The following is a 19127-nucleotide window of genomic DNA, read 5'->3' as shown; positions in this document are numbered from 1 at the left end:
CAACTTTAAGACATCCACGTACTCCCCTTTCCATATTTTGTCCTTTGTCGTTTGCATTAAATGCGCCCCCAACGGTTTCGCTGTACCCATGTAAGGCAACTTAACCCGCTTAGGGACCGGTTCCCCTTCCTTTTCCTCTTTTGCAGTACCCAATGAAGAGTTAAGCTGCCCGTCGCCAGAAGCAACCCCCTTTGCATCCCCCCCTTTAGTAGCTCCATCCGCACTGCTACCCACCCCATTGTCCGTGGCCACCCCGTGTCCTGCACATACACTTCCTCAACCAAGCGCACCAAGTCCTCCCTCGCTTCCGTCGTAACCGAAACCATGGAGCTCGTCGATTCTTTACCTGGAGAGAGTAACAGGGGCCGCTCCTGAGCCTTCCGCACTTTCATCCCATAGCCGCCGCTCCTGCTGCCACGAGGGTGCGCCTTCTGAAATGACTTAAGGACAGGATTAACAACCCCCGTCCCCTTCCCTCTCTCCCACCAATCTGACTCACTCCTACCCTCCACCAGCTCCCCTTCCTCAATACTCGTGTACGACTCCTCCTTGCGTCGCTCACTTCCACCGTACTCACGGTCCCGACCGCAACCACCACAGACTTCGCACCCAGAAGCCATAGCTCTGCTCGCCCCCTGTATACCTGATGGGCCCGGACGTTGCTCCCCCCGGGCAGCGGCGTTGGCAGGCACAAAACCCTTACCGCCACATCGCCCAGCGGGAGTGTCCGCAGCCTCACGCCGTCCTCCGCTCCACCCCGTTGACGCCATCCGTCCGGCTGCTTCGGGTCCCGCCTTCCCTTCTTGCCAGGGTGACTGAGTCACCAACTGTTCACTTGGCTCATCCTCTTCAAAGTCCAGCGTGTCCTGCCAAAGAAGGTCCGGTGTGCCGGATAGTGAAACTGACTCCTCCACTAATCCCTCAGACGACCCTCCTTCCTCCTCCTGAATTGCCCCTCCACTTGCCCTGCACACTCCATCCCCCACCCTCCCCCTTTTCGCTCCATAAACCTTGGAGGGGACCTTAGGGGCCCACCTCACTACTTGGGGGTACTCCACCACGCACCCTTCCACCTCCTGCTCCTGCTCTGCCTCCTCTTCACTGCTGCTCCATTGCAGCATAGTGGGCCACTTTTTTGACAGGGGCACCCTCGGGTCCCCCAAGTCTTGCTGCCACTCCCCCATTCCCCTTCCCCCATCCCACGCATCTGGGGCGACCCCCCCTCTCCTCCCCGACCCGCGTCCCCAAAAGCGCCCTATCCCCACTACCGTCCTCCTTGCTATGGGGCTCCAGAAGGCCTTCCGCCTTTGAAAGCCGTAAAGGCGGCACGTGGCGCACACTCCGGCGCCCGCATCCCGGCATCATCGCGCTGGCCCGGGGCCTCGTCTCCATGGGAACGCAAGCTGGGCCAGGTGCTCCCTGGATTCCCTCGTGGGCCGCGCCCTCAGCACAAGGCTTGCGCGGAGCACGCCCCGCCCTCTTGGGCTTTCCCGAAGGGCTGGCCCCAGCCGCCCACCTCCTAGGTTCCCCCAGACCCGCCCAGGCCGCGCCTCTCCTCCCCAGCCCTACTGCAGCCCTCCCTCCCCTCCTCCCCTGGAAACAGGACAACGCGGCGCGCGGTGGCGAACATGCCAAAACCGCCACCCGCCACCCCTGCAGAGGCCTGACGCGCCGGGCGCTCCGGTGCCAAGGCCTCCGTCTTAATCAGGTCCATGCGCCCGGCCTGCTCAAGCAGCGCCAACGCCCTACGGACCTTATCATCCGACATGGCAATGCTTCAGGATCACCGCCGAAGGCAAGTACCAATATGACTGTGGAGCTCCTGGCAAATATTCTGTTGAATTTAGGTTCATTTTTTTTTTTTTTTAATCGACTAACTGCCCACGTGTAGAAAACCCGAAAAAAACGGCACCTACCCACCTCTAGCTCTGGCCACCAGGTCACCTTCTACAAACTGGTGACCTGGCATACAAAATGTCCGGCTAAATAGGTGACCCTCCCACCTACAAGTGGCACCACGGATGCCCAACCGCGTCGCGGGCCATACTACCCTTCCCAAAAAAAAACAGGGGGAACTCCTCGTTCCTCCTCCTCCCCCCCGGGACCCTATTCCTGCATGCTCTTGTTCGTAATTTGAATGCGTTACGCATGGCACTTTAGTGACATTTTACCACGATTAGAACAAAAGGTTACGGCAATTAACAAAACACATTTATGAAATTAGGAGGCCTTTTTAGATAGTGCAAAGGTTTTGAAACAGTCCTAAAAAAAGCTACAATTTCCATCAAGTGCCAACGCAAAACACCAAGCAGTCAATGCCTACAGATCCACCTGTTTAACTCTTGGGCCCAAACGTGGGTGTAGTCAATGAGCTGTAAGATTCTTGGGCATCTAAAGTGATGTTAATCTCTTCACCATAGGCTCAGAGGGTGCATTTCAAAGGCTGAGGTCTAACGGATGGGTAGAAGCTTGCATACTATTTGCACAATGATATGGAAATACTATTTTCTTTATAGGTGCAGGTTTGAAGTCCATGTTTGGGCCTGAAACTGAACCAGTCTGAAGCACAATGCTTCACTGAGCTTCAACTGGCTACGAAACCCCTGGAAAGGGAGCAGAGGTTCACTATTACTGCAGGGTAAAGCAACAATTGGATGGCCTTGGTATACGCTATATACAGGAGAGAAGACCTGGCAAACACCAGACACCCCATCTTCTATCAGAAGCTGCATATGGAATCCAGGGCTCCCACCAGAAGAGGGAGCCCCACACATCTAAGCAAAGTAAGTGAGGTATGCCCTAACCTGACAGATCCATGAGAAAAACCTCATAGGTATCTAGAAAGGTGTTGGAAGAAAAATGTGTAATAGAACAACTGTGACTTTTGTGTACTAATTTAAAAATCTTTGTCAAGCAGACTGTCCTTGCCGAGTTCTGTATTTTAGCCAATCACTCCTTGTTTTCCAGGACTTTAAATCCATTCTTTAGCTTACAATGGGAGATGTTCCGCTACAAGTGTGCTATGGTTAAAAACAAGCAGTGGAAGTTGAAAGTTTTGATCCTATAAGACTAGGGGCTATTTTAGAAGTATGCAGCAGATCCACCCCTTACTCCAATACAGATAAGTACTGACGTGTTAGTGTTTTCATTGTGCTTGAAATCAAGATTGAATATTGTTGCCTTTCTCAGAAAGAAGGAAATAAAAATATTGGACATAACTGTTCTAGTTATTTCAGTTTTTGGACACCTACAGACCTTGTAATCAGGTTATTTTTCTTTCGATTATATGATTCAAAAAGTCCTGTCTAGCAGTCAGAAAGGTAAAACTGTGGACCATATTTATATTTTTTATTAGCGCCAAATTTGCGCCGCTTTTGCATAAAAAAGTGGCGCAAATGCGGCGCTCAAAAAGTATAAATATGGGCCTATGTATGATGTCAGCTACGTCTGCAGCATTAGCATGTAACAACGAACCAGTTAAAATGTTGTCCAGCATCTCTGCCAAATAGGCCTAAGTCATGTGTTACTGTTTCAGCCAGCTCTGGATTTCTAGCCAACATGGTACATTATGGGACTTGTAGTTTTTGCTTTAACATCACATTTTGGCATTTTTAGCCTAGCCTTTCAATGCACTGGTGCCAAAAATCCATGACCGTCACATAAATGCTGTCTCTTTTTACTTGTAGTTGCTAGCGCGCCTGGTCCTTAGTAAGTAAACTTACAAGGGGACACATATAGGCCGATGAACCTTTTGGATCGCATGGAGTATCCTAGCCATGTGGTGACCAATGTCATTAATAATCAATGTCAATCAATAACCACTAAATGAATCATTAAACATTAGACAATAAATCAACATTTCATGAATAACCACAACTCAATAAATGTTTTAACAAATTTTATTTCCCTATAAGTTACAATTCTAAACCATTGGATTAATTCAAACTTTATTCAATTATTTCAGAGTTAATCTATTAGTGACCACCAATAACATGATCTAATCAGAACTTGGGAAAACATATGCTCTAATGCTTCAGCATAAGCTAACAAAGAGGAATATATCGACATTAATAGCAGAGTTCAGCAATCAGTTTGTCAATCATTTGTCACTGTCAAGGTCACCCAAGGGAACCTTAACTAACCCAGATTAGCATTAGCATGTGGGACTTCATGCGAAACAATTTAGAACACTAATTTAGAAAACATCTAGCTAAAAGAAAAACTATCTAAACAGAGCAGTTGGTACCTAGAAATAAAGGCACAAAAAGTTTACAGTCGCATTGTCATAGCTACGTATCCGAAGAATGGATCAGCAACAAAGTCAGTCTTCGTCTTCAGGTCATCAATCGATCAGCAACGCATCAGGCTCTCAAGGGCATGAGCCCAATCACAGAATCTTGAATTGCATCTTCTGACATCTAATATCTGCATCAGTTCTCCCCTCGCATCATCTCAAGTTTTTACCCTTTGTCATGACTTTTTATTAGGGTTTTCCAGCCCATCCCCCGAATTCCTAATTGGTCAGTCAATCACCACTTATTACTCTACCCAATAATATTAATTTCGCAAATCTATGAATTCTAATATTACGCTGTTCTCAGTTGGTTGATTGGTTCACTGTACTATGTCCTCATCATCCAGCTCATCAGGCATCGAAAATGTTGCATCTTCTTTTCCAGTCAGTGTCCCTATTGTTCACGTCCTGGGAGAGTACATTGAGTCTGTCTTACACCAAAATTGTTACATGTCTAGTTCCATCATCTCCTGTCCGTCTGTACATTGCAGAAAATTCTAGCGAAGCATATTTTATTAACATACGCGGTTCATGGTGAGTTCAACGCACCAGCTTCTCTACAGTGCCCTGGAAATTCAGCTTCTGTATGAGGCCTGGTAACTAGGCTGCAACTTCGGCTAAGCTAACTCTACAATATAATGCAAACAAAGGTTATACATCTTAATATGACATACTACTACATTATTTTTGTACATTTTCAATATTCTATCAATTTTTAATCACTTTAGTACAAATTTGTATAAACTAGCTGTCACTCTCCGTGGGCACATTTTCAAACGTGCACAATAATTTCTCTACATTTATTTTTTTCTATCAACTTCTTGTTAATCAAAACGCATAAACATTAATTAATAATTTCTAATTAGCATATCTGTATCAGCAGTCCCTCCTCTGATGACTAAATATGTCATCACACCATCCTTCACCATCATCATTTTCATAATTCTATTTCATAACTATTTTGTCTTCTTCTAAAATCTTCGCTTTAGATTCTTTCCCTGTTTCGTTCTTCCCTCCTCTGATTATTTTTGGATCTTCTCAATTTTATCTTTGGAAATAATTTACATGAAGCCCATATTCCTAATATACAAGCAATCACAATTAATATTTCCTGTGTGATTTTTAATAATACCCCATCCTAAATTTGACTAAGCCAATTTCCCACTAAAGCAAATCCTTTTCCAACCTTTTCCCAAACACCTGGTTCTTTCAATTCTCTTAAGTCATTAGTTGTGTTAGTCAGGTTAGTGAGTAAGTCTCTTATCTCCCTATCATTATTCGGAATATATGAGCAACAATGCCTAGAATTAATCATCTTACAAACTCTGCTATCTTTTGCTAAAAGAATGTCTAAAGCAAGCCTATTTTGAAGCATCTATCCGCTGCTAATTCGGTATCTATAAGGAGTATTGCCCCTGTAAAGTTTGTTAGCATGTTATCCACAATAGTAGACAACTTTCGTATCTTGATTGAATTCAAAATGATTCCCACTGAAGGAATCACTGCACCAAAGATACCTCCCATAACTGCAGAAGAGGTTTTCCTCCTCTGTTGCTTATGATGTAATTCAGTCAATTTCGGAAACTTCTTCGAATCATCTGTTTGATAAATCTTTGGGAAAACTATCCCCAAATAACATGTCCCATACCATCCTCTTGGAAGACGGTAATAAGCTTCTAGTCCACAAATATAATAAATCCCAGGAATCGCAGGGTCCTGAACATCCAGCATAAAAGTCCACTTACTCTGAAACAAAAACACATGCCTACATTCACTCGTTCCCACAAATAAAGTGTCAGTGCGTGATTTTGGCCTATATGTACAAAGCTTCCCCACATGTAATGCATCTAATGCTAATTTTCCTTGCGTTTTGATGGCAGTATGAGCATAATCATTCTTGTAAGTCCTTTTCTCTAAACCTTTTTCAAATTTTTCTTTTAATGCTTTCCTCCTATCATCAGTATGCCCTATGAAGCTCTTCTCTAAAGGTGTGAGCAAGCACTTAAGGTTGTTCTTATGTGCGTGTGTGGTTACAAATATTAGTGTAGGCTCAAAGAATCCTCTTACTAATACTATATCATACTCTTTAGCTATTCTACTCAAATATCTCATAAAAGGAACAAACGAAAATACAACGTCATAATTGGAGTAAAAACACTGTATATACTCTTGATTATAGAGCCTTGTTAGTAGCAGACTACAGCTTATTCCATATGTTAATGGTAAGCTGTGGTATGTAACTCTCTCCTCTACTGATGAAGGAATTTGCCTACACACAAGACAATCCCTTGCATTCATACTCACTCAACAAGCGACAGAAGACATTAGAAGAAAGTTCTCCTTGAGCATTAGTATAATCATGGAAGTATTTCTCATCTAACTTAAACTTCTCTAAAGCTGTTAGTGTAGTAGTTTCAGGAGCAGAAGTATGAGTGGCTCCTTTCATATCAAGAACAGACATTCCCACAATCACCACTATAAACAAGATCCCACACATACAGTAATTGCCAATCCAACACTCATATATCTACAGCGTTTAGCATTTCTACCTTGATTATTTAGATCAGCCATAATCTGTAAAGAATCAGAAAGCAGAAGTAACTCTTATATAAAGTGCAGCAAAAACAAGGAAAAAATATTCTCTCACGGTTCAGTTTCACATTCAGGAGCCCTTTTCTTTGTCAAAATCAATTAACAGCTTGTCACATCCGGTTTTGTGTCAAATCAGGTTATCAATGTCTCTTCCGGTTTATTTTCAACAGTCTCTTTGGGTTTTTTCAGATTGGCTCAACAATTCAGCGTCTTGTTCACCATCAGGTTACATCAAAGTATTGACTCAGAACTTCTCTATCAAAACAAAAGGACATAAACTTGTGTTGCCATTCATTGGTAGTTGCATACGCCCATTCAGGACCTGAGTAATGCCGACTTGCTATTCTCTTTCTTTTCAACCTTCGATCACCACTTAGTTCTCCTCCACTCAATTCTTCTTTTCTTGTAGCATCTACTTCTTCCTCTATTGCCTCATTTATAACCAATTCTTTTCTTTTCCCTACTTGCGGCTCAGGCCAATTATCTCCTTTTTTTAATCTTTCTGTCAGTATTCTTCTCAGGTTTGGACTCTTCCCCTTCTCTTTCTCTAGGGTGTTTTCTCTTGATGGACCTGCAAAGGGCTCAGGAGGAGTCGGATCACCTTGACTTTGATCCGTCCCAACTCTTTCCCCCTTTTGATCTGGAACTTGCTCTGTCTGCTTTTCAACACTGTCTGCTTCTGGGAGAACCTCTGATGAACTTGTCTCTCCTATTCTATCCTCTGAGATAGATTCTTCCGCACTCTCCTGAAATTCTTCACTCTCATCTCTTACAGGGGTAATAGAACCATCTTCCACAAGCTCTGGTTCAACTTTGGGCTTTATTGGCTCTTTTTCTGGTTTCGGTGCGGCAACCAGTTTCGCTGTTGTTAGTGCTTTCAACAACGCTTCTCCATGATCCTGTGGACATACCACTTTCTTCATGTGACTCGCGTGTATCCAATTTGGGAGTCCTGCACACTTCATAGCTGTCGTAGTTGTCAGGACCACCTGATAAGGACCTCTCCAACGCGGCTCCGGACACATCTTGCGAACATGCTTACGGACAACGATCCAGTCACCAGCTCTCAGATTGTGCCCTGGATCGTGGATGGGTGTCAGGGTGGTGGCCTGCACCTGCTGAGAGAAAGAACGAACCACATCAGCCAGACCCTTGCAATAGTCCAACACCATATCATCTGCAATGTTTACAAGTGCATTGGCTGGAACTGCTGGCAATCTCATTGCTCTGCCCATGAGGATCTCGTGGAGCAACAGCCCTGTCTTCCTGTCAGGTGTATTTCTCATCGACATCAACACCAAAGGCAATGCATATGGCCATTTAAGATTCGTAGCTGCACACATCTTTGCAATTTTTGATTTCAAGGTACCATTAATTTGTTTCACTAGTCCTAATGCTTCAGGGCGGTAACTACAATGCAACTTCTGCTCAATGTTTAGTGCTGCACATAAGAGTTTAATCACCTCGTTGTTGAAGTGAGTTCCCCTATCTGATTCTAAAGAGATCGGAAACCCAAAACGTGGTATCAACTCCCTAAGTAACAACTTTGCTACTGTGAGACTGTCTTTCCTTCTTGTAGGGTATGCTTCAATCCAGTGACTAAAAACACACACAATCACCAACACATACATCAAACCTGCACACACAGGCATTTCAATGAAATCCACTGCATTCTGCTGAATGTCCCTCCTGCTTTTCCAATGTGGCTCAAGTTCACCACTGTCCCTTTTCCCACGTTTAGCTGCTGACAAACTATACAGCGATGACATACTGCCTCTGCTGCCTGCCTAAACTTGGGATGGAAACAGTTGATCTTAAACAAATGAACCATGGCATCCCTCCCAATGTGTACCTGACCATGATAATAACTGGCCATTTGTGACAATAAACTATTGGGCAGGACCATCTGACCTTCCTCAGAAACCCAAATCTCATAAGGACACTGGACACATTTTAATTTGGACCAGAGTCGTTTCTCTTCCTTGTCAACATTATCTTGCAATGATTTAAACTCTTCCAAGGTATCAATTACTTTCAATGCAAAACTTGTACATGTGTTATCTTCTTCTGACATCAGTTTCCACTTATCTTTGAACAATATATAGTTCAATACACAAAACTTTGTGACTTGATCCGCATATCCATTTCCTAGTGAGATGTAATCCTGTGTCTTTTGATGTGCACTGCATTTTACCACAGCAATTTCTTCAGGTAACTGTATTGCATACAGCAATTCTTTTATTCTGTCGGCATTTATTACTGGTGAACCAGTAGAGGTCAGGAAACCTCTTTGCACCCACAATTGACCAAAATCGGGGACAATTCCAAAACCATACTGGCTGTCAGTATAGATTGTCACTGTCAGTCTCGCAGAAACATGGCACCCTCTATTAAGAGCTAACAATTCTGCCACTTGTGCAGAATATACACCTCAAAGCCAGGAAGCTTGTAATGTACCTGTGATTGTGCATACAGCATATCCTGCTCTCAATGTCCCTGTACCATCTCTGAGACATGAGCCATCAACAAAGACAATTTGGTCATTTTCTTCCAATCGGGTATCTCTGACATCAGGTCTTGGTTTTGTGCACAATTCAGTTACCTCAAGTCAATCATGCTCAATGTCTTCCTCTTTTTCAATCTCAACAGTGTCACTTGGAAGTAATGTTGCTGGATTCATCACTGTACATCTTTTAAATGTTACATTTGGAGCACCTAGAATGCTCGTCTCATACCTTGCCAGTCTTGCACCAGTCAAATACTGTGTTTTCGTCCTTGTCAGTAAAATCTCAATCTCAACAGAGTGAGGAACCATTACCATTAGAGGGTATACCATCACTACTCCCTCACATTGTGAAAGGCTTTGACCAACTGCGGCAACCGCTGGCAAACAGCCTGGTAAAGCCGCTGCGACTCGGTCTAAGGTAGATGAAAAATAGGCTACTGGGCGATAAGCACCTCCATGGACCTGTGTCAAGACAGACAAAGAACAAGCATCACGTTCATGACAAAACAATATGAATGGCTTTGTGTAATCAGGCATTCCCAATGCTGGAGCTCTGCACAAACTTTCTAAGGTAATGGGATCTGTAATCTCTTTATGTGTCAGCTGCTGCAATGATTTAGCAATTTCAGCAAAATTTGGAATCCACTGACAAAAAGAGCCTACCATTCCCAGAAACATCCTAACATCTCTCTGTGAAGTAGGTGGACTTCTCTGTGGTATCATTGTAATCTTCTCTCTGGAGATTCTCCTCGACCCTTTCTCAATTTGGTGTCCCAAGTATTTCACTGACTTCTGACAATACTGCAATTTCAAAGGTGACACTTTATGTCCAAATTTTCCCAAATGAGTCAACGGGGCAATAGAGTCATATTTACACCCGTCCCTTGTCTTGGATGCAATCAATAAGTCATCAATGTACTGCACTAGAGCCTATTGGTACAGTAGTTCCAATGACTCCAAGTTCTTTTTCAAAATCTGATTGAACAGAGACGATGACTCCGTGTACCCTTGAGGAAGTCTGCACCAGCTGTAGACTCTGTGAAGGAATTTTAAAATAAAAAGGAACTGACTATCCTCATGAAGAGGCACAGAAAAGAAAGCTTGTGACAAATCAACTACTGTGAACCACTCAGCATCGCATGGAATCTGAAACAATATTACTGCTGGGTTCGGCACTACAGGACAACACTTGACCACCATATCATTCGCTTTTCGCAAATCCTGCACAATGCGCACTTTCCCACATGGGTTTTTTAAGCCCATTATCGGTGAATTACAACGACTGCTCAAACCTCTTTCAAAATTCCTTGTTTCAGAAAATCTCCAATTATTTGCTCACTTTCACCAGAACATCTTGTGCCATGTTATACTGTGGAAGCTGAGGAAATACTGCATTTGGCTTCAAAGTGATCTTAATCTGCACCCACTCCCTTGATCAAACCCACTTCTTTACCTGTCCGGTCCCACACATTTTCTTGTACTGTTACTTGCAAATCTGCATGCAATTCTTTCACAGTAAACATCGGGAAAAACTCTATCAGTGGGTATTCTTCATTAATGTTTTCAGTCTCAGTTTCAGGAGTTTGTTCTTCTTCATCATCACTATTCGTCTGAACCTCTATTCCAGCAGTCGAACAACTAATCGAACATCTGGTTATGCACAACAAGTCCCTTCCCAGTAGAGATACTGGACTTGAGTCACAGACTACAAACTTATGCAGTCCCTGGAAGTTGCCAATCTCAACCTGTACTGGATCTATGATCAGATTTATCAGCTGTCTGTTTGCTACTCCCATAACCTGAACTGTTCTGCCTGAAAGAGGTAAGTTCGGAACTTCTGCACTTCTCACTGTAGAGCGAGTAGCTCCTGTGTCCACTAGGAATGAAACTCTATGACCTATCATCTTTCCCTTCACAAAAGGTCCTCATTGATCTACTTCTATTGACCCTGCAAGCGTACATGGCTCTTCATCCGAGCTCTCACACATCCATTCTTCGTTTATTTCATTCTCACTACGTAATGGGAATTGGTGCACTGTGTCACTCCTTCTGTCTTGTCTATGACCTGTGACCTGCTGAATAAGCATCACCTGTTGCTGTTCAATCGAGGCGTGAGGTATCTGCATTTGCTGTCTAGGTACCATAGGAACCTGCTGCTGCATTGATTGCAACTGTGTCACTTGTGCACGTGGCAATTGCATCTGCTGCATGGGTTGAAAATTCCACACTTGATTCATGTTATTCAGAAATTTCAAATGAAGTCCTCATATTCTAGGGACTTTTATAGTTTGAAATGTATTGACATCACCACGTTGCTGAACAACACCATTCACGGACACTCCCGCTTCCAGTGTCCCACGTTTCTGCACAGATGACAGAGTAACAACTTTTTCATCCCTTTCGCATCATTCTGAACCACTACAGTACTCAAATCCGGACCACAATTCATATTGGCGCAAGCACCGCCACATGCACCGCTGACAGTAGGATCACTACCAGCAGCAGCCTCAGTGGGCAGCCATCCGAGGCTGCAGGAGAAGGGCTGGAGCCTCCCTCCACCACTAGCAGCACCCCCACTAGCACCCACACTACCACCTGTTTGCAGCCGTAGCCGCCGCCGGATGGCATCCAGCTCTGCCTCCATGGACTATAATGCAACCTGGTCCCTGCAATTCTCATGCCTCAGACACCCAGGTGAGGGACTGTGAACTGCCACACCCGAAGTGCTGCATCACTGGCCACAAGGCCCCTCCAGAACCAGTGGAGAAAGGCATCCACTCACCCAATCCTTGGCAGGATGAAGCACACTGGGCACAAGGCCCCTTCCGCAACCAGTGGAGAAAGGCATCCACTAGAGAGACTGTGGCTTTGCACTTCCCAGGACCAAGCAGTGGGCAAAGCACCCACTTGAGAGACTTGAGAAACTGTGGCTTTGCATTCCCCAGGACCAAGCAGTGGGCAAAGCACCCACTTGAGAGACTGTGGCTTTGAACTCCCCAGGAGCAAGTAGTGGGCAAACCACCCACTTGAGAGACTGTGGCTTTGAACTCCCCAGGAGCAAGCAGTAGGCAAACCACCCACTTGAGAGACTGTGGCTTTGAACTCCCAAGGACCAAGCAGTGGGCAAACCACCCACTTGAGAGACTGTGGCTTTGATCTCCCCAGGACCAAGCAGTGGGCATGGAACCCCCACGAGGAGCAGTGGCATTCTTCCATCTTCCGGCTGAGGTGCCCCCCCTTCCCCGTCCCCCTGAGGTGCCTGTGTGTTTTTGACCTAATGCTTCTGCAGCATTCTCTCCATTTTGAGGCAGGAGTCAAGTGTGGGCTTGGCCCATGGCTTTTTGGCCCAGTGGCCCACGGACTTTTTCATGGACAATGTACGGCCTTATGTACATATTGTATAGTTTTTGGAAATACTGTTTCTCAAAATGTTACGTATATCTGCCTATTTCTAATATATCACTTTTGTCCTTGCGTACTTCCAGGGGTTTACGGGGTGTAAATGTAATGTTGCTGCATGTGTTTGTGTGTATGTAGTGTTGTGGGTGAGGGTAGGGGTGGGGGTGTTGCGTGTTGCGTGTGCGTGTGTCACTCTCTTTTTCCTCCCCCTGTTCTCTAGGTGCAGCACTCCCCGTGGTCGTCGCCGCCGCCTTTGGTATTCCTGGTAGATGAGGAGGTAGACCAGAATCGGAAGGACCTGTAGCTCGGGCTCCATGGTGTCCTGGTTCTTCGTTGAGTGTTGAGAGGTGAGTGGTTTCCCTTCAAAGTACTGTTTCCGCTGTGCTTTTGATGGCGTTGGTACTGCCCCGGAAAAGCTGGCGGATAGGCGGGTTGTGATGTGGTAGGTGATACATTGTCTCCCGCCTGTCTGTTGGCGCTTACCACTGCGGTGTTTGTTGCTTCTGCCATGGCGGTCGGAGTATTAAAGTTGCTGTCTATGTTGGCGGTTTCTGCCGTGGTCGTGATCCCATTTTTGTTACCAACGGCCTGTTGGCGGTATTACCGCCACTTTAACAGAGACTGCCAGGGTTGTAATGAGGGCCCTAATGTTCTTTAAGGACGTTGCTAATGCTCCCAAATTACTATTTCAAACCAAATTAAAGCCTGCTATTTTGATGCCAAATTTCCTATGCTTGAATTAACAATTGTGCTTTCTTCTGGGTTGTGACCCTTCATATGCATTGATACATCTGTAATAACGCTGAGCTCATTAGATTTAGCAGTCCCTGTGTATGTCTTTCTCCACTACCAGAGTAGAACTAGTAACACCTGTGCAAATAATTTCCCACTAGAAAAGTAAAAGCAAAAGAGCCCCAAAAAACAGAAAAGATAGACACATATAGTAGAGTAACAGTCTCTGAAAAAGCTACCTAAAGTTAGCATTGAATCACCACTAAAGCATATGCAAACCAGATTCCCCGCACAGGCTAAAGAACTTAACAGGTCTTGCCATGAATGGCATACGCGCACCAAGGCAGCTTTGTTCCCCTGGCCAAAGGAGGGAAAGTTTGACACTGACATAATTGAACACACAAGAACACACATACGGACAAAATACACAGGGCAAAAGAAGGGCAGGAGAGAAGCTTTACCAGTAGTGTGGACCATCTTGGAGAAGGCCCGCCCCCGAGTCAGCAAGCAAGGCACCAATACCTCCCCTGCCTTATGGAAACATGGAGGTGCTCTTCCTGATGCTTGCTATCTCTGCATTAGGTTACACCAATCTGCCGATTGAGGGAGCCCAAGGGGACCCTACTAAAAAACAAGCTATTAGGTCTAGGCATGACAGACTAACAGGCCAACAAGCTCAGGCATTCACAGCACCATCCCAGTCCAGCACTAGAGCTCCCCAAGGTTTGCCCCCCCACCCATCTCCTTCAGCCCACTGAACCTCGGTGACATGGAGAACACACACTCCCACTGGTTCTGGGGAACACACCCAAGAGACAAGGAGATTTATAGCTGTTCTGAACAGTGAGACAACTAGTGCCCGTGAGAAAAGGGGTCCCAGGTCTCCGAAATCCAATGAGGAGGAGGGAGTCACAGGGTACACTCAGGTAGCCATAGAAACAACAGAAAGCAAGTTTGAGGGCAGGTCCCATCTACGAAGAACAGCACATAGCCTGGAGCGAAGAAGGCAATCTAGGTGGGATTAAGAGAAAAGGCATGAACTAAAGAGAGAGTGAGATCTTGCTTGCACCTTGGAAGCACAACAAGAGAGTATAGCAGCGCACCCTCCACCTGAGGAGAGAGGGGTAGGTACAGAGCCCTGGTTGAGGAAGAATCAGAGGTAGAATTAGCAGAGAGACTTTAGACTGGGGCCCGAGTCTCACCCAAGTGCCAACAAAGGAGAAGAGTTGACGAGGAAATTAGAGACCAAGGGAGTCTAATGTAAACTCAGCTTAGGCACAGGAGAACCAAGTTGGCACCATTATCTGCACATCAGGGGAGGAGCGATGAAAGCATTCAATACCCCTTCCAAATGGGCAGGACAAATGAACTAACCCCAAGAGAGATAGTAGCTTGAGAGGAAGGCAAGATATTTGTGCGACCCTTTGCCCGCTGGGCTGAAGCAAGTGAACAGTATGATACACTCTGGCTGGAGGAGAGATCCTCCGAACCAGTGGACATAGCTGTTGCTGAAGGCTGCATCCAGCATGGAGGGGGTGATCCTAAGTGGAACCTCTGTTATATGCAGGATTGTCTAAGGTGATGGGAACGCTGTGGTGAAGAGAAACCAGTGGAGCTGCCCAAAACAAGAATATGCCCACTACAACAGAAGGGCATGTCACGTACCATGTATGTGCCATTAGCTCAGATGGATAAGGAAGTGCTGAGAGCCAAACTGCCACCATTGTTAATTGGGGTGGGGAACTGGATCTCATGCTTTGAGAAGAACACTGTGAGAATAAACCTAGCAATAAGCAATGTTAAAAGTCTGCTAAGCAGTATCATCAGAGAGCAGACAAAGACCCAGCATGACGGGTCTGCATTCATTTCATAAAGGCATCAAATCTGAACAGCCCTGAGGGAAATGTTCCCTGACTGCCCAGATGCAGGAGGGTTAATTGCAGAAACCATGAAACGTAGGGAGACCATAACCAATGTTCTGGATAAGATGAGAGGAGAGTGGGAACAGGAGACAAGACAGCCGTGGATGAATACGGGCCCACATGTCATATTCTTTTGTAGTATCTTCAAAAAGGGGCTGCGCACTGAAATGTGGATTGGACAGCGTAGTAGGGCTGGGCATACAAGCTCCTATATTTGACATTTTCACAAAAAGAAACAGGAAAAGGACAGGGAAAAACTAGGGGTGTGCTGGGTGCTCCGCCCTGCTGGTGGAGCTAATAGAGTTTTTGGAACCCCGCTCTCCCCTTCGAGCGCTGAGTTGTCAGAAAAACAGAGTGCACTTGTGCTGTGCAGCCATAACTGGGTTGTAGCACTCACCGGAGCAGAAGAGGAAGGCACCTGCACTGAGGAGGACTCCTCAGAGAGGAGGACCCCCCTTGGAATACCAACGTAAGACCTCTTCTCTTTTTGTGTCATTGTTTGTGCACATTGGTGCACAAACAAGGACTGAAACTGCAGCTTTCACTTACCAACGGCCCTGACCTGAATTCAGGCCAGGGCTGTAGGCAGTGAAAGCTGCTGTTTGAGGCCTCTTATGCACCGGCCTGTCCTGTGTGCAGTGCATATGGGACAGGTCATTGCACAAGAGGCCTGGCAGCTTTCACTGCCTGCGGTCCTGGCCTGAATTCAGGCCAGGGCCATAGCTAGTGAAAGAAAGCTGCTGTTTCAGGCCTCTTGTGCCCCATCCTCTCCTGTATGCACTGCACACAAGACAGGCCCGTGTACAAGAGGCCTGAAACCACCGTTTTCACTGTCAAGGCCCTCTCTTGAATGCGGCTGATCTTCGAAGTGCTAAGCACGGTTGGGCCCGGCTGACCAGGCTTGAATCTGCTTAGCACCCACAAGATTGGGCGCATCCAGAACTCCGTTTGTCACAGAACTCTGCCTGGCAGAATTCCACAGAGTTTTTTTTTAACTCCACAGAATTCGGTGGAGTTAGACTCTGTGAAACCAGCCCAGGCCTAGGAATAACAAGAACAGGTCCAGATTGACACTGCTATGCTGGTCCAACACAATTTGAAAAAGACTACCTTCGAGGAGGCCACATTGGACACAAGTTCAAAATCCCGGGAAATGGATGGTCCAAGGACAAGAGGGTGCTGGAGAAAGGGAGTCCAAAACACCCACCATGGCTCTGAGCAGAGTAGAACACAGAAATGTGCTCTCTCTTGGATCAGGCCTAGAAATCAGCCAACACATACCGTCTGGTGGGAGCCATACACTGAAATATCAGGCACTTGGAGGCCACAGAACAGCTCTCCAATGCCCTCCCTTTCACAGCAGTTGAGACAAAAAATGATGCGAAGGCCTAGGGGAGTGCATAAAGACCAATAAAAGATTCCCAATTCTAGCCCAAATAGGTGTCTCTAGAAAAAATACATCGTAGACACCTAGTACCACCAGGGGCTGTCATGTTACACAGCAGGTGCCAGGACTAAAAGAGTACACAAGTGACCTCAGGGCACATTATGATCACCGAACAACATTCAGTGTGACACGCCTACTCTTTATACATCCCCTGTGCATGTGTAGGTTGAAAACACCACCCACAGCGATGGCACCCCATGCACACACTAGGGTACTTGAGGGCTGGTGATGCCAACAGAGCACTAGTTAACAATTGAAATGATCTATATGCTCCTGAGATCACACTGTAAAACATTCTTACAGCCATACACCTAGTCAGGCACAGAGAGGGAGGAGGCCCAACAATCCATAAAATCAAAATGTTCAAGGGCAATAATCTATTTTTTCCAAATTAGATACCTCGATTGAGGCCACCTTCAGGTGCCTTACTGGAATTATGACAACGCAGGAAATTCTTAGGAAATAATTGCTAGCAACACATGTAAGGATGCAATGATTTTTCTTTTATAGCAACCAAACCTCAATCTTATCCAACAGGTCTATAGATGAGCTGCTAAGTGCACCACCTGTACAGTGGACCATGACTTTCTCAGTGGCTGCACCAATACCCCCAATTGGATTGAGAGTCACAACCCACTCCAAGAACTTTCCACATCAATAACCCCAATGTGATCCTCAACCACAACCAGCTCTAAAGATTTTTTTTTTCAAACAAGAAACTCCCATCACCATGGACTACAGACACATCTGATGGAATCATCTGAAGACCTACAATGTTCTACAAGTTATATGTTTTTATACATTTATACACTCTGTTTATTAGGGGTAGTATCGCATCCATGCATTTCCAAAGAACAGCTGAGTCTTATGGAGTTTATTCAGAAATTGCCACCGCCCTTGCATAGAGACCTCTTCCATGTTACTTATGATTACACTGAACACAACACCAGCATTCCACACCCAATACACAGCCCCCGCTCACCCAACATGTGCTATCAGCACATGACCATCATGGGTTCCAAGATATCAGCCAGGTCATGTTACGTCTGTTCGCTGATACCACATGCAGTAGGCACAGATAGGCTTTACTTATCCCAAGGGGTAGCCCCTGAAAAATGAAAATGTATTTTCCATCATTAACTATGTAGCATTAGGGCCAAGATACAGCCTAACAGAGTAAAGCCCCACAAGGTAGTACAAATGTCTGACCCACTTTGAGACCAATCCTACAGCATCGTACCTTCTCACTGAGCCTAGCTATGTCGGAATTGAGCTAGAAAGGGTATGCAGGAATGGCACTATAGGGCATAATACTGTTTGGGCCCGAGAGCTTTCCCCCAAACATTCTTGGAAGGAGCAAAACCATCTAATTGATGCACAAACACATCCACTCCCACTCCCAACTGTTGTCCCAGGGTGGCCCTTAGCGTATCTGGGGCTGTCTTCATTAACAACAAGTAGATCCCAGACATGGAGTTTCAGTACAGGGCCATCCACCTCAATGATACAAAGGGAAATGGGTCTCATAGAAGAGGGTTGAATAACAGCATAAACACCCCGTGTCAGGAAATCGGGGACACTGAGATAGATAGGTATACATGGATAGAGGGGAAATGACAGTCCCTAATTTTATGGAAACTCATGCTGAACAGTTTCCCTGAGTAGAAATTAAAACTGTGGCACAATCCTGCACATTCTGGACATGCAATGGGCCCCCTACACGCTGATGGGCACTTACTGGTGATGAAGCAAATTTGCATACACTCAGATTGTCCTTGGATGGCGTGGCTTCTGCTCCCTCATCACCATACACACCCCAACCCTGGTCATTCCCAGAGAAGATCTGTCAGAATTGTACCAACACCAGCTAAGGAAGAAGAAGACTGTTGCATCAGGCTCAAGAGAAAAGAACTGCTGATTATTTTGGCTAGGCTTAGTACAAGGACATTCCAAAGGATTTCAGATTGTTCACCATCATACAAGTGTCAGCAGGAGGGTCCCTACCCTTCTTCACCTTGCAGACAAAAGAGAACACCTGCTGGTTCTAAAAATAACCAGGTAAGAAATGCTCAAAATGTTGAGCATCACTGAGCTTGGTCTTACTGCAATCAAGGAATAACTAAGAGCCATCCGCTTAAAGGTGATGCAATATCGGTATGTGTTGGACTTGAAGACCACAATGGAGAGTGAGATATGCATGAAGATTGGTACATCTTGCTGTACGTTCATACTTGA

The sequence above is a fragment of the Pleurodeles waltl genome, chromosome 2_1 (genome assembly GCF_031143425.1).
Source record: "Pleurodeles waltl isolate 20211129_DDA chromosome 2_1, aPleWal1.hap1.20221129, whole genome shotgun sequence".
Lineage (NCBI taxonomy): Eukaryota > Metazoa > Chordata > Amphibia > Caudata > Salamandridae > Pleurodeles > Pleurodeles waltl.
This window is presented reverse-complemented; position numbering follows the sequence as displayed.